Raw genomic sequence first — 13,436 nt, 5'->3', positions numbered from 1 at the left:
GGAGGCGTGGCTGGAGGAGGCGGGGGGCGTGGCCTGCGTTCGGCCCGTACGTTCGCGCGTAGGGCCCGGTGGCGGCATTGGGGGGAGGGCGGGAGGGGGTGGGAGAAGCGGACCGGGAGCGGTCGGCCGAGAGGAAAGGTTTAGGGTGAGGAAGAAGGGGTTTAAAATAAACCGAAACCCGGGGTAAATTAGAAAGAGAAAAAAGGAAACAAAAAAAAAAAGAACATAACCAACAAAACGGATTGAGCGGCCGCGAGGAGGTCAGAGGTCGGAGGTGAGGCGGAACCACCGGTGAGGTGAGCGGCACCGCCGAACGCGATCGGTCCCCGATGGACACCGAAATACCCCTCCCCACCTCCCCCCTGCACACCGCGGTCAGCTCGGCTCCCGCCGGGCCCGGGAGCGCGCCTTCCCCTGAGGCAGCGCGCGCGTGGGTGAGGGGAGCGCGCGCGCCGCCGCGTCTTTCCCCTTCCCCCCCATTCCCCTTCCTTCTTCCCCCTTTAACGCCCGTTAACGATCGCCCGCGTCCCCCCCCTCTTTCTCCTTAGGTAACCGCGGCCTTCAGGCCTCTCCCCGGCGGGAAGCCCGAGGGGAGGCCCCTCAGGCGGGAATGGGGGCTCCCCTCCCCTCGTGGGTGTTTTGTGTGTGAAATTCGGGGTGCGCAGAGGGGGCCGGTGGGTGCGGAGGGGGCCGCTGTGTCCCTGTGTACCCCCCCCAACCTGTGGTGCTTCAGGTGCCGGTCGAATTTGGCTGTGGAGGGTGATGAGTGTTTTGGCTGCGGAGGGTGGTGAATTTCTTCTTTGCGGTTGCGTTTTGTTCTGTAAATGTGTTTTCTAACAGCGATAACCGAGCGAGGGTGCTGGCAGAAAGAGCAAATACCGATTTGTGTCGTTAGCAAAGGTGAAGGTGCTGTCCCGAGATACGCAGATGAAGTGATGCCCTTCCCCGCTTGGCGCCTGAGGAGGAAAGAAGCAAGTGGAGGTGGTGGGAAGGGAAGGAGGGTTGGGGTTGGGTGCTTGTGCAGGGGATCTGCTAAGGGTCACGGCTGCTCTGCCTGCCAGGCCATTCCCGGGGAATCGGGATCAAGGTAGAGTGTTTAATGCTTAGGAAAGTGGGAGTCATCAGGCTGAGGTATTGGTGGGCTGGAGGAGAGCAGGGAAGGGGGGGAAGTGGGAGGCAGTGTGCCTGAAAGGGATGTAGAAAGTTGTGGTGGGGCTGGTGGGATGGGACTGAACCAGTGAAAGAGGTGAATGAAGGAAAGAATGAATCACCTGGTGCAGAATCAGAACACGCTTCATAGAAAAGAAGGGAGAAAAATGACTTGAGTATGTGAAAGGGATGACTGAAACGTGGAGGAAAATACTGTGCCAGGTTTATGTGGAATACTGGTAGATTGTGACCGACCTCTTTATAACCAGGACTGTTCTGCTGCTTTGGTTTTGCAGTGACTTCTCTGTGCAGTGACAGCGAGGTGCTACAAGTACCTGTCACTCTGCTGATCACCCCACTCTGTGGAGTTGGGTTGATATTTAGGCATCAGCTTCCTTGCATAAGACCAAATGAGCATCTCAGGATTATTTTCTCATCTATTGAGCAAGGAGCTGTTTGAATCCCGAAGTGGTGCAGTTGTAGGTTTGTCTGGGAGAATCCCGAGGGAAGAGCTGCTGCCTAGTGCCAAAATTTCCTCACTGCAACGTCCTAGGGTTGTTGAAAGGCAAATTAGGCTTCCTTTCATGAAAAGGGCAAAGATGAGGCATGATCTCACTCTTTGTGAAGCCCAGAACTGTTATGTCAATGTGCTAGTGTGATAAATTTAGGATTACACGAGCTGTTGTGTAATGCAGAAGGGAGATTACCTGGCTCCAATTCAGGAGGAAGGAAACAACCCTGGGATTTTAATTGAATGTGTGACACACTGAGAGCTGTGCTGTTGGTCCCCGAGTCCTTCCACGAGAACAGTTCCTCTCGGCATTTCCAGTTACAAAACTTAACTCGTTACAGTGCCACTTATTGGTCTAAATATGATTCCAATATAAGAGCAAAGAGGAATCAGGTTTCATCTCGGGAGCATTAAAATAGTTTTTTAAGTGTCAAAATCTCAGAGATGTATGAATTTGTCAGGTGCTCTCTGCATTCAGCTGTTGAGGTCCTCAATGTTACTTTCATTCAGGGGGTTGCTAGGCCTGGCAGTTGTCAGAGTTCATTTTACTATGCATAGGGAAGTTCTGTTTTGTTTTGTTTTACACTCTCTGATGAGCAGAACTTGAAAAATAGAATAAGTACAGTTTGACACATATATAGTTTTACCTGTGTATAGTGGAATGCAACAGGTGGAAGGGGAAATAATACAGCAGTTTCAGTGGATCTTTTATAAGAGCATGTAGGGACAGGACAAGGGGGAATGGTTTTATACTGGCAGAGGGGAGATTTAGATGAGATGTGAGGAAGAAGTTCTTCCCTGTGAGGGTGGTGAGGCCCTGGCACAGGTTGCCCAGAGAAGCTGTGGCTGCCCCATCCCTGGCAGTGCTCAAGGCCAGGTTGGACAGGGCTTGGAGCAACCTGGTCCAGTGGAAGGTGTCCCTGCCTATGGCAAGGGGTTGGAACTGGATGGGCTTTAAGGCCCAGTCCAACCCAAACCATTCAAGGGTTCTATGATCTTGTGACCTGGGCATCCTTTCTGTTCTCACTGTGACTGACATTGTATGCTGTGCTTGTGGAACTGACAGACCTGGCTTTGGCTTTCCAGGAAGCTGCAGCCATCTGTCTCCCATTTTACAGAAGGCTTGCTTCAGCGTGCTGTGGCAGCATGGAGCCCTGGCGATGAGCAGCACAATCCTCTGGTGGTGTGGTGCTGCATGAGCAAGGAGGAGCTGGTGGTCCATGGTGTTGAGGAACTTAGTCCTGAGTATACAACGAGATTGAAGATAGAAGTAGACTGAGCTTTACAAGCATTCCTTAGTTGTGATTTCTGGTGTTATGGTTCATTCAAAGCTTATATGGTGTATTAAAGGGTGAGAAGGAAAGGTCTGAAGGAACTTCTGCTGAGCAGTTCTGTGGCAGTGCAACCTTCTGTTTCAATGTCTGTAAGCTATTACTGTTCACAACCAGAGTATCAAAAAGAAGGTGGAGGAATGGGGGCTTAAAGGTGGTTGTCTTCAAGTGAATCTTTTAATTTGCGTTCTTAGGCGAGGGGACAGCCCTGGTGTTTCAGAATAGCTGGGGTCTTTTCTGCATAACATGATGGGTTTCCTTGGGAGGTGAATAAAGTTCTAAGGCTCCTGCCAGTAAAGAAGCGAGTTTCAGCTCAGTGAGAGTGCGGTGGTGAACAAGGAGGGGAGGAGGGTTGCATTGCTTTGGTAAAAAACTGAATTAATCTTGTATGGGCCATTGTGATAAAGATGCCATGGAAATAATAGTTGGTTTGTTTTCAAAAGACAATGTCCGAGTCAGACTTTCAGACTCGTTGTCTAACAGGGTAGTTTTGGGATTGTTTCATTGGGAAGAAAGAGCTTAGTGATTTGCTGATCCCGAGTTTTTAACTGGTGAGTATTAGAAAGAAAAATATTTAGTTCTGTGTGATGCTAGAGGTGACAAAAGCTTCCTTCTGGGATATGGGGAGTCCTGTGAGTTTGCTAATTCAGCCTTGCCAAATGTTGCTTCTGTAACCTAGAACCTGCTGAAAATCAATCCTGGGCAAGCGAGTCACCTTACAGGTGCTTGTGTTCCCTTGTGCCTTTACAAACCTGAAAGACCTCAAAATGCAGGCTCTTTTATGATGGAAACTTTTCTGATTAAAGGTTTGGTGCTTTTATTTTTGAGGGGGCAGTGCACGGAAATACATGCTGAAATGTATGTCTCTAATTTTTGCTTTCTATTTCATGGACTAGGTGGTCAGAGCTGTGTTCGTCATCTCCTTATCTCTGTCACTGCGAGCATCCTGCCTGTGAGAGTATCCCTGTTAAGTAGGTGACTAACACAGCCAAAACTTCTCAGCATCAAGGTTTCAAAGTGAAAACAGCACTAAAGCTTTAATGTCTAGGAGTTGTAGAAAGGGGTCTTTGTTGAAAAGGAAGTGTGTTTTCCCAGAAAGCCACAGGTAGATTTCTCTTTATCTGCCAAAACCCAGAAGTTTCAAAACCCTTTGCTTGACAGCAGTCAGACTGTACCCAACTGGTACCACACCAACAGAGTCCTTCAGAAATGGAAGACTTTTGGTTTATATGTTTCCACAACATATTTTTCAGGAAAACAGTAGGGCTTAATGCATAACTTGGTTTGCTCGAACTCTAGTTGGTTAGGAAAGTCCTACAAGTCTTTGTTGCAGCAGAGTGTTTTTAATGTGACAGAGTGGCTTACTCAAAAGTGATTTCTGAGGCTTTTAAAGGGGAGATTTTCTTCAAAGAGGCAAATTGACCCAGTGTAGGCTGTGATCTTGGTAAACCAAAATACTACTGTGTCACCAATAGCGATGGCCAAACCAATGAAGATGGTGGTGAATTAGTAGTGATGCAAAAGACGCAATGAACATAGATTCATCAAGCCCCTTCTGGCAATGTAGATTTCAACAGGAGGGTACCTGTAAAAGTTTTTCTGCCCTTCTGCTGAAATCGGGGCCACAACTGGTATCTGCACAGCAGAGGGACTGTGCCTTTGCATGGGGAGGTGGAACAGTATGAGGAAAATGCAGGAGCTTGCTAGAAGTGTTTACATAGATGTAGTTTACCTGGGAAGGGTTTGAGAAACCTGCCACAACGGTAGCACCCAGGGTTGCAGAGGCTGCCTGACCATCAGCAGGGGTGGTGTGGTTGATAAATGAGCCATGTGTCCTTTTGAGGAGTACGTTTGCCTGTTCTAAGCATGTCTGAAAATGTTATTGCCTGCCTTAACTTTCCTGTTGCATGAAGTGTGCATGTTAAGCATTTATAGTGGCACAATCTCTTTAAAAATAGTTGCAGTAGAAGGTGTTATTCAGATATAAAGAGGAGACCATCTATTTGAGAAATAAAAGTGAAAACCATACAGTCAGGATGTATGGGCCTAAATTAAATAGGCTTTTCTTTTAAATACAGATTATCTAATTCCTATTTCTGGACCAAAGGAGAGTTTCGAATCATGAAATGTATTCTTTGCAGGGAAAGGAGCCTTAGCTATAGATAAAGAATCAGGAAAGAAGTCATGCTCAGTTCAGGTACTTGGTTGATGAGGTAAATGAGTAATTTCAGCTGCAGAACTGTTGAGGAGAAAAAAAAGAGCGAGTCCCACTTGCAGGGCTGCATCCAGCTCTGGAGCACCCAATGAAAGAAGGATGTGGAGCTGCTGGAGTGAGTCCAGAGGAGGCCACGAAGATGTTCTGAGAGCTGGATCACCTCTGCTACGGAGACAGGCTGAGAGAGCTGGGCTTGTTCAGCCTGGAGAGGAGAAGGATCCAGGGAGACCTTAGAGCAGCTTCCAGTGCCTAAAGGGGCCAACAGGAAAGCTGGAAAGGGTCTTTTGACAAGGGCAGGTAGGGACAGGACAAGGGGGAATGGCTTTAAACTGACAGAGGGGAGATTGAGATCGGATCTGAGGAAGAAGTTCTTCCCTGTGAGGGTGGTGAGGCACTGGCACAGGTTGCCCAGAGAAGCTGTGGCTGCCCCATCCCTGGCAGTGTTCAAGGCCAGGTTGGATGGGCCTTGGAGCAACCTGGTCTAGTGGAAAGTGTCCCTGCCTGTGGCAGGAAGTTAGAACTGGATGGGCTTTAAGGTCCCTTCCATCTCAAACCATTCTTTGATTCTGTGTGTCACTGAAACTGAAGCGTTCAATACCTTTTGACCCTCACTGAAGACCGCAGTCAGCTCGTGAGTAGCTAAATGCTAATGACAGACTAGAATAAATGAAGAGCAGGTTTGCAGCAATCATTTATGTGAGATATTTTTGTCTGTGTACTTAAAGTACAGCCTAAAAAAGGGCCCTTAAAAGCTTTAGTAGGCGTCTCTTTAGAGCTGGAAAATAGGTGATGTTTTGAAAGACTGGAGAAGAGCGAGGGGTTTCTGTAGGTGAAAGGGTGGGAAGAAGAGAACGGGGAGTAGCAGACACCTCAAAATCCTGCAGCGAGTAACCAGCTGATTTATAAGCATCTGCAAGATTATAGGGAACATGTACCAGTCAGCACTGGCTTGCCACAGGTACTTCCTTGGCAAAGTAGGTTTCTTTCTAGGATAAGATGTCAGCTCTGTTCCTGTCTGGGAAGTGAAAGCTTCCATGTGCCTTAAAGTCAGTGAGGTTTTGATTTTTGTCCTAATAAGATTCTGAAGAAGGTGAGATTTAAAAAACTCCAAAAGAGCTGAGGAGGTGCCACAGCATGATGGATACAGACATGGTTCAATGAGCATGTTCCAAGTACCTCTAGTGCTCTCGTTAAAACAGCAGGCTGGACTGAACGGGTTGCAGTGGGGATTCCAGGTTTTCATTCCTGACTGAAGTGGTAGAATAGACATAAAGTGGTAAATGGTCCAAAGCAGGAAATGACTGCCATATATGCTGTATGACAGCTGATTTCTTATCCCCAAGTGGTCCATCTGTCAAATCCATGCCTCTCCAGTTTATAGAGGAGAATATTGTGTGTTACAGTATCAAGTGCTTTGCACAAGTCCATGTAGATCATCCACAAGCATTGTACGTATTTTGTATCACAGACGAGAGGCATGGGCTCAGATGTTGAACTTGATCTTGCAGAGAGGTGGGGAAAGGGGCATCAGCAGAAACAGTAGCCATAGTAGGAAGAGGAGCACGTTGCAGGTTTGTGCCGGGTGAGCTGTTGGTGTGCTCCTCTGGTAGATCTTGCAGGAATTGCTGCAGTGAGATGTAGTCTGCAGTTATGGTTACAGAAGGAGCCAGGCAGTTGACACTGTGTTCAGGAGGAAGTACAAGTGTAGGCACAGCTGCTTTATATTACAGCGATGACGCTTGAGACATACAAGAAGGTAAATAACCTATAATTAACACTTGGAGTTCATATTACTGTTGTGGACATGGATTTTCTCCATGCTTAGGAAATATTACAGTATGGGTTTAAGGTGTCTGATCAGTGCACCACAGAGACAAGGTATATCCTAGAAAAACATCAGAAATGCTCTTTGCTGGTTACTGTTTGTATGCTGGAGTCAGGAACTTCCTGAACAGCTACAGAGTGAAAAGTTGATGGAATTCCTCAGTGCCCGTGGAAGTAAAAGATGGATTTGCAGTAGTTGGATGTGATGGAAAAGCCCCAATACGTAATTGCTCATGGGTGTTGCATCAGTCTTTTGGTATTTTTAGGAGAAAGCGATTCCCTAGCCGTTTGTCATAAAGCAGCTACATGGATAGAGAAAAAGAAACACATTCTTCCAAGAGGAATCATGTGAGACACGTTGCATAAGGACAGCTGTGGGTCAGCCTGGTGGCCTCTTTAGGTCAGTATCTGGTTTCTGAGTGTGGACAGTATTCAGTGCAGGGGAAGAGTGTACAACCAAGACAAGTACGTTGGATCTGGGCAGCCAGTTCAGGAGAAGTGGCTTGGGCTGAGGGGCTTCTCAAGCCAAAAGTTTGTCTGTTGCTTCATTAACATGTGTGACATGGACAGTGACCTGGGGTAGAGCTTCCCTCAGGTTAACTGAGTGTTCATTTTGAGCTGCTGCTTTATTGGTTTGTCTGATGCTGAATTATTCTTGTCTGAAAGACACAGCCCTTCCTTGTTCAGCTTCCTCTGATCTCCTCTGTTAGAGACATCTGTTGTATCCATTTGCTGCTGAAATCTTTTCCAGACTGAAAAGCCTTCCCCTGCTTTTTTATTTTGTGGAAGCTTCTCCCTATCTTTGATCATCCTTGTTGAACTTCTGTGTGCATTTTCTAATTCTTTTGCCCATCCTTTTTGAATGAGGAGGAAGAATGACCAGAACTGTGTACAGCACTTGGACTGTGCATAGCACAGATATTTGTATGAATGTAATGATCTCTATTTGTTCCCCATTCCATTCTGAACAATTCCTAATACATAGTTTGCTTTTTCTGACTGCATTGAGTTCACATTTTCAGAGAATTAATGAGGACCCCAGGATCTTGTTCATGAACCAGTTGAGAATGCATTCCTGTGTACCTAACATTATTTTTCCCATATGCATCTCATACCATTCGTAGGCATTGAACTTGATCTGGCATTTTTCCTACCTGGTCACTTGGTGAGGGATTATTTCTGCTAACTCTTCAGTCCGCCTGATCTTTGCCATTGTGAAAGAGGCAACTGAAAGTGTTACTTCTATCAACATTGCACCTTGGTTTTCTGTTCTCTTTATGTCCTCCCTCTATTCAGATCTATCCTGGTCATCTGCTGGCCCTACAGCCTCTCTGCAGGACTTGCTGCTCATGATGTCTGAGTTTCCATTTATTCGTTCTTAATGCCCCTACCAAGCAGCTCCTCAGACTCCTTTTAGACCTGCTGTGCAATGGTCTCATACACAGTATGCAAGAACCTCTTATTTTCTTCATTTGGGCAGGTCTTCAACTCTTTGCTCATTTTTATTTTTGTTATGTGACAGGCATTTGTTCTGAGCTTCCTCTCAGTGGCCTCTGTCACCTCAGACATCTCCCTTTTCTTATTCCCCATATGGTTTGTTTAAACTTGGTTCCCCCCCCCCCGTTCCTTTTTCACCTTTGCTGTTATACAAAGCAGTGGGGTTTTATTTGAGGTTGTTATCTGTGGAAAGATACAACTTTAGCTGTCAAATGAGATTATCTTGCTGCTGTCCAAACCTGCTTCTCTGTGCTTTGCTCATTGGGAGTTCTAAATACAGAGTTAATTCCAGTACTGCTTAGGTCTGATCCCATTGAGGTGGTGCCACGCATGAAGGAAATCGGACCTAATGCTGTCTGAATGGATGAGAGCTCAAATCTTCGCTCTTTTTTATTCCTGTTGAGCCTTGTAAGGAATCACACTGCAGCCTGGCCCTGCTGTGAGGATGGAGGAATGTACTAAAGCCACCACCCCTGCTCTGAGCTTTAGTGAGTGGTACCAACTACAGAACTAACCATAGCACAGAAAGAACATTTGAAACGCCTTTAGTTGACTGAATAATAATGAATTTGTGTTGATGTTACTGATGGAGAAGTTCAGCGTAAGATGTGATGGATGGCAAGTCCTGAACTTGATTTTCTATTTTAATAAAATGAGGGAATTGCCATTTTAGAGCTTGGCACAGTCTTTGCCAGTAAATGGGGGAGAAGGCTTATGAGGCATTAAGAAAAGTCTTTCTCAAAAGACATTCTAACTACTGTTGTTTAAAGTTTGTATACTGAATGGTACTGGAGAGGTTAGAACCTTTCCGAAACTCCTGGTAGAATCATAGAATCATGCAGTGGTTTGAGTTGAAAAGGACCTTAAGATCATCCGGTTCCAGCCCCTGGCCATGGGCAAGAACACTTCACAATAGACTGTGTCGCCAAGGCTCTGTCTAACCTGGCCTTGAACACCGCCAGGAATGGAGCATTTACCTCTTCTTTGGGCAACCCATTCCAGTGGGCAACCAGCAACTGGGCAACCAGCCTCAGTAAAAAACTTTTTCCTTATATCTAACCTGAACTTGCCCTGTTAAAGTTTAAACCCATTGCCCCTTCTTCTGTCACTACAGTCCCTGATGAAGAGTCCCTCTCTGGCATCCTTGTAGCCCTGCTTCAGATACTGGAAGGCTCTTATGAGGTCTCCACGCAGCCTTCTCTTCTCCAGGCTGAACATCCCTAACTTTCTCAACCTGTCTTCATATGGGAGGTGCTCCAGTCCCCTGATCATCCTTAAAGTAGTTTTAATTAAAGTGTTAGAACTGTGGACTATTTCTCTAAATAAATGTCTATTTTATATAGTAAAAAAATCAAGAATTACATTAAAAGCCAAACCCTACAGTGTGATTTGTCTCTTTATATGCCTTATCTCATTAGAGTAGGAAGTTAGCACTGTGTTGTGCTGTGTAGCCTGCCAAAAGTATGACATCGTGGTTGCACTTTTAAAAGTAAGTTACAGCTGAAACTGATAGATTGTTATTGTGGAAAACCATCCACTTTAGCTAGAAGTTCTCTGACTAGTTCACTGGCACATAAAGCAGCTGCTTTCTGGAGGGCTTCGAGACTTGGCCTGGCTGACAACTGACATGCTGCTTGGCATGCTGCTCATTAGAAAAGCACCTTCCAGTGAAACTGATGAAAGTGTTTGATGTGTATCTACCTCATATTTACAATAGCAGTGTTTGAATTCTGATTCTTAGTTTTACATTTCACAGTATTTTTCTTAATGGAATCAGTATAATTTACTTTCCTTTCACAGACTGGGAGAAATGAGTCTAGAGAGAAAAAGTCTTTTGTCCAGAATCGGCTTGGAAGCTTAGTGCCAACACTGTGAATTTAATTTGGCCATTCTCTCTGTAGTGCATATCCCACATCTATAGATTAACCCTCATCCTAACTGGTTCTGCAGACTTTCTATTGTGTGTCTCCATGCTAGCCCTGTGTTATATACCCATAGTATTTCTGAAATTGTGGTATATTGTGCTAAACTAGCCTAAACCTGTATTTTAAGGGAGAAATTGCCTCATATGAGCATGTTTCTTTCTGTGTAGTAAATTGTAAGTGGAGACCACATCACTGTTAACAAGAGCAAGGTTGGGCAAGAGCTCTGTGGTCAGGAAGGAGGGATGGGGAAGTGTGTTCATGTCTTTGATAGGCTGTCAGTATACTTAATAAGTGAGTAAGCTTCCTGGGGCTGGAGGCAGAAAGAAGAGTGAACTTTGAAGTTGTGGGCTTTTTTTTTCCCCCTGAATTTAGATACTTTCTATTTTGGTTACATATCCCAAACTTCTGTATTTTATGGTTCTTCATGTGGAACATTCTGTCATTTCATCCATACCAGTAAGTTGGTTCTAGCACTGGTGGAAGGTTGTGTGGAGACTGGATTGAGAGCAGCCCTGAGGGGAAGGACCTGGGCAGGTTGGTTGATGAGAAGCTTCCCATGACCCAGCACTGTGCGCCTACAGCCCAGAAACCAACTGTGTCCTGGGTTGCATCACCAGCAGAGTGACCAGCAGGTTGAGGGGGGGATTCTCCCCCTCTTCTCGCTCTGGTGAGACCCCACCTGCAGTCCTGCATCCAGCTCTGGGACAACAACACAAGAAGGATGTGGAGCTGTTGGGGTGAGTCCAGAGGAGACCACAAAGATGCTCTGAGGTCTGCAGTGCCTCTGCTATAGAGACAGGCTGAGAGAGCTAGGCTTGTTCAGCCTGGAGAAGGCTCCAGGGAAACCTTAGAGCAGCTTCCAGTGTGTAAAGGGGCCAACAATACCACTTGTAAAATGGGATCTATTTCAGATAACTTCTGGGTTTTTAAACTCTCAAAACATAAATGGATACTGTAGGGAGAGGAAATTTGGCAAAAAGATGAAAATGGAGTGAATGGCTCCTGTTAATTTGTGTAGGTTTTTAACCAAGATGTGTGCAACTCCTCAATCTTTAAACCTCTCGAGTTCCTGGCTGCATGATTTTATCTGGGTTTGGTGGTTTGTTTGTTTTTTAGGGTTGACTGAGGGGAACTGAGTTGCCAGGCAAGTTTAGAGCACACAGTCCAAATCTTAGACCAGTGCAGAGAGCTTTGAGAAGATAACTGAGAAGGGAAGGGGATGTTGGGGATCTTTGACCCTGGCAATGTGATACTGTACTATTAGATTATACTACTGAGAACTTGGAGGTTCCACTCTTATCAAAACTGGCTTGTTTCTGACCAGAGGAAGGTGAGGCTTGAGCTGAGGATGTGTCTGTTTGGGTATCCCAGGCTAGATGTGTGTTTTGTGTGTTGAAATCTCTTTCAAAAACTCAGTCCAGACTTTAAATGCTGCTTTGGCCTTAGAGCTGGAATGGAGAGAATGCAGCCTGAAGTTTAATTTATTGAAGAGCTTCTACCTTTTGAATATGAAAAGCACTCTTTTATGAAGAATACTCAACTGAGAACATTCAGGTTGTTCTGAAGCCTTGTTTTCCAAAGAACAGTGTTAGGATTAACCCATTCTGGACACCAGGCTGCAGGAGGTTGGTGTGCTGGTCATGACTTTCCCATAGGAAGTATTCTGTTCCCCTGTGACCCCTGTGTCCTTTCACAGTACAAAGCACGTTATTCTTCCCACGGGAATGCAACTGGAGAATAGGAACTTGATGTTAGAGCTGATTGTGTAGCATTTCTATGAAGAGAGGTTAGTGTCTTGAGCATATTTCTTGTTTTCCCACCTCTGAAGTCTTCAGAACACCACTTCATCCCTGCTCCTCATTGGAGGAGAATCCGTGCTTGCTGAAGAGTGGGAGAACTGGGTTTCCAGGGTCTGTTCCTCTCTTCCCACTCCTTTTCCTTCCCTTTTGCTGATGCTGGGATGAGAGAGCTCCTGCAGCACCTGCCACCCGTTCATTTACCGAGGGGACTGCAGTGGTGATAGTTTCTAACATCTGGAGGCTGTGAACACCTCTACAGCCTAATAAAGGGCAAGAAAATACCTGCATTGTTTTTTTTACCTGGCACAAGACTGATGCAGCATCTGGCTGTTTGCTACTTCTGCAGGGAAACTCTGGTTTCACTCGGTTTTGGGGGGTGTTTGTGGTGCTGAATTTCTGGCATTGTCATGAAATCACGGCTGGATTGAGGACTGGAAAGAGGTCAGGGAGATGTTTGTAGGTCAGGTGGAGACTGTCAGACAGTAGACTTGGTATTAGTGATCACTCTTTATTTTCTACTTCGTGTGTTCTGGGTGTAGCCCAGGAATGCATAAAATACCTGTAGCCACGTGTGTGTGTGTGTGTGTGAATATACCCCTGAAGGCTGTGGAAATGCTGCCGTGTAGGAGAGATGGCACATAGGCATGAAAGCAGAGGGCAGAAGGTTGCTACTCTGATTCTGCTGTCTCCAGGGAGCCTGTGTTGGTTTGATGGATATGTGGCAAATGACTGCAGTATTGGGAGGGTGAATTATTGCTGATGGCCCGTATTGCCCGCCTTGCCCTCAGGTGCTGTGTGAACAGCAGTCAGATTGATCTGCTCTGTTGGCAACAGCAGGGTGGGATTTATCAATCCTAATTTTTAATAAGCTCTTTCTTTGCCTTCCATTCCTCCTCTGTCCTTTCCCCAAACACAGGTTTGGCAGCAAGGCTTCAGAAATTCTGTGCTGGATCTGAACCTGTCACAGTGTTGTGATGCACTGTTCCCCTCAAGAAGAACAGGTACATCACAGGCAGTTTGTGCCCCTGCGATGGCAGGTCCCAATGGGGATGCTGTGGCTGGTGGCAGGGGCTTGGGGGGACAGAAGGACCATTTTGGATCTGTTTCTGCTTAACCAGCATTGGTCTTTTAAATGGAAAATGCTGGGTTAAGATCCATGTTAAAAGTTTGGCTACAGGACTTCAC

At 46.0% G+C, this 13,436-nt stretch overlaps 1 protein-coding gene across 1 annotated transcript in view; it reads left to right on the top strand.

The window, feature by feature from the left end:
* The first annotated feature begins 91 nt into the window (after positions 1-91).
* SCAP (SREBF chaperone) overlaps positions 92-13,436 on the top strand; it is a 64,661-nt gene continuing 51,316 nt past the window's right edge. Inside the window, exon 1 of the mRNA XM_061366003.1 lies at positions 92-296. The gene's annotated coding sequence lies outside the window, so the exon portion shown is untranslated. The remainder of the gene's footprint in view (positions 297-13,436) is intronic.

This window comes from Neopsephotus bourkii, unplaced genomic scaffold (assembly GCF_033783945.1).
Source record: "Neopsephotus bourkii isolate Nb327-2 ecotype Australia unplaced genomic scaffold, CSIRO-AGI_Nbou_v1 NB_122, whole genome shotgun sequence".
Classification (NCBI taxonomy): Eukaryota; Metazoa; Chordata; class Aves; order Psittaciformes; family Psittacidae; genus Neopsephotus; species Neopsephotus bourkii.
Note: the sequence above shows the minus strand (reverse complement) of the source record. Positions and strands in the feature narration are given on the sequence as shown.